Source organism: Pteronotus mesoamericanus, unplaced genomic scaffold, assembly GCF_021234165.1.
Source record: "Pteronotus mesoamericanus isolate MK-2021 breed Mesoamerican mustached bat unplaced genomic scaffold, CSHL_Meso_final contig_33, whole genome shotgun sequence".
NCBI lineage: Eukaryota > Metazoa > Chordata > Mammalia > Chiroptera > Mormoopidae > Pteronotus > Pteronotus mesoamericanus.
The window spans coordinates 9,256,439-9,259,131 of NW_026555135.1; the positions used below are offsets into that span (position 1 = coordinate 9,256,439).

A 2,693-nucleotide genomic window follows, 5' to 3' on the forward strand; every position below is an offset into this window, starting at 1 on the left:
GTCTGTAAAGTGAGAAGGCCGAATCACATGGATGCCAGGTTCCTTCAGCTCTAACAGACTTTTGTTCATTTCTCACCAAAGATAATGATCAGGATTTTTACAGCAATGAATCAGTGGGCACACCTGATGAATGATCTTGACCTTCCTTATCTCATCCTTACTCAAAATAACGTATTGGTTTTTTGTTTCTTCTTTTTGTTTGTTTTCTTTGTTTGTTTGTTGCTGTACTAAGACTACAGACCTCAAACCACGTCTTCATAACCCTCTTTTGGCCAGAAATTGTAGTTCAGAAATGCCCGAATGGCAGAGTAGTACGAGGAAAGACTGGATTTTCAATGGACACACAGACCTGAGTATCAAGCCAAACTTTTACCTTACAAGCTCTGTGTCCTTGGGCACCATTTCACTTTTTTGAATATGTTTTCTCTTCCATTAAGTGAAATAATAATATATGCTTTACAGGTGTTCATAATTATTAAAATTTTTAAAGCCAACATAAAAACATCTGAAATATAGTATGCACTCAATAATTGTTAATAAAACAAAAAAATCAAAACCAAATGTTCTATATTGACAAGGGATGCAATGGTGCCTATAACAACTGGATATATTTTTAATCCTTCCAGCATGTTACACCATGCTGCCTTCACATTGCAAAATGTCTTCTATCCTCATCACAATTTGCATGCATTTCAAATTCTAGTGATTAAATATTTTTATACAAGAAACAGTTATCAGAATTACTCCAACACCTTGGGCATTTTAGAAAATTATCTTTCCCTTGAATTGTTAAACCATCGGTAATCAAATCCCAGTCTCATAAATATTTGATTTAGTAAAAAACAATTGCTCTTCCCTCTTGGTAACCAGTGTTTTTTTCCAACTTATCTCTGGCTTCCTTCATTATCTCTTAGCATGGAGGAGTTGCAGCTTCTTGTATTTCTGCTATCACCCTAGAGGTGTCCTTTATGAGTTGACATCTACACATCTCTCTCCTGACATCTGAGAGGATCTTAACTTGGTAAACAATATAACTGGTTTCATTAAAAGTTTCTGACTCATAGTAACTCCACAAAAACTTGCTCTCTCTTTCTGATGAGGTTTCTTTCCTGGGCTCCTTTGTCTTGAGGGTTTCAATCTGGTGAAGTTGTTTCTGTCTCTGAAATAAAGGGAATTAAAATAATCTACATACCCTAGATATATAGGAGGGCCTATTACTGAACCTTGAGAAGTGGAATGAAAAACCAACTAAGCTAACATAGCACAGTGATTTTTAGAAGGGTCGAACTTGGGTTCTGAAATCAGACCCAGTTCAATTTTAAATTCTACCACACAGAAGCTGCATGATTTTCAACAAGTTGAGAATGTACCTAGGCTTCAATGGACACACCTGCATAATGGGCATAAAACTGTCTTCAAATATGCAGCAGGGGAAAAAGAAATGTCAGGCTCCCTTCAGTAGTGGAAAGTAATGAAAGTCCATCCCTGGAAACATGGAGAACAAATTGGAACAAAATAAAATGGTAAAACAGAAAGTTCCTCAATCACAGGTAACGTAGATCCAAAGAAATCCGTTTTATTAAATTTTTACCCCTATACTAAAATTGCCTGAAAGAATCATTTCCCAGGCAACTGAGGAAGATGGCAGAGGGGCAGGTCCTGGTGCTCTCTGGCAGTTCCTACAGAAACAAGTTTAAGTACCTGGCCTTTCTCTGCAAGCAGATGAAAACCAACTCATCCCACTGTCTTGACTGCTTATCAGCCCCTAACTGCATCTTTTGGAGGACTGTGCGAGGAAGCTGCTCCACAAAACCAAACAAGGCTGGGCCAGCTTGGACCGCCTCCTGGTGTTTGATGGAATCCACTGCCCTATGACGAGAAGAAGTGAGTGGTGGTTCCTGCTGCCCTTAAGGTTGTGCATATAAGCCAACACGGAAGTTTGCCTACCTAGGGCAGCTGGTTCATGAGGTTGGCTGGAAGCACGAGCAGTCACAGCCACTCCAGAAAGGAGGAAGGAGAAGGCCAAGATCCGTTAAAGGAAGAACAAACAACTCGGGAGGCAAGAGAAACAGGCTGAAAAGAACATGGAGAAGAAAAGTGACAAGCTACACAGAGGTCCTCGAGACTCTTGTGCTCCTGGTCTGTGCACAATAAAAATTAATATTCCTCAAAATACATAAATAAGTAAATTAAAAAATAAAATAAAATGGTCTAAAAAACCCAAAAATCTCATTACTATATTAAAATTCAGTCTATAATTTCACATATATGATGTGGAGTATAGATATTGTAATTGATGTAGCCCATGAACAAAAGCAGCAGCCATATCATAATACTATTTCTTGACTACTTACTCTGTACTAAGGACCATGTTATGTATTTTACATGCAGATTTGTATGCATATCTCATTTAACATTTACTATATTATGTTCATATATACCTCATTTAGCAACTCACAAGAAAGTATTATATATAGTACGAACCCCAATTAGACAATGCCTTAGCTTAGCTTCCACCAGGAAGTAGCCCCTGAGACAAGGGTTTGTGTGCAGGCAGTCTGAGAAGTGATGCCAGACAGCACACGTGTTGGATGGAAGACAGAAGGAAACTCAATACAAGAAGATACTATGCAATCATCTTCAATTATGGTGTTCACCCTACACTCCCTTTTCTGAAGAGGCCATCATTTCCT

General features: G+C 38.4%; 1 pseudogene; it reads left to right on the forward strand.

The window, feature by feature from the left end:
• Positions 1-1,641: 1,641 nt before the first annotated feature.
• Positions 1,642-2,154, forward strand: LOC129072695 (60S ribosomal protein L13a-like; annotated as a pseudogene).
• The last annotated feature ends 539 nt before the right edge of the window (positions 2,155-2,693 follow it).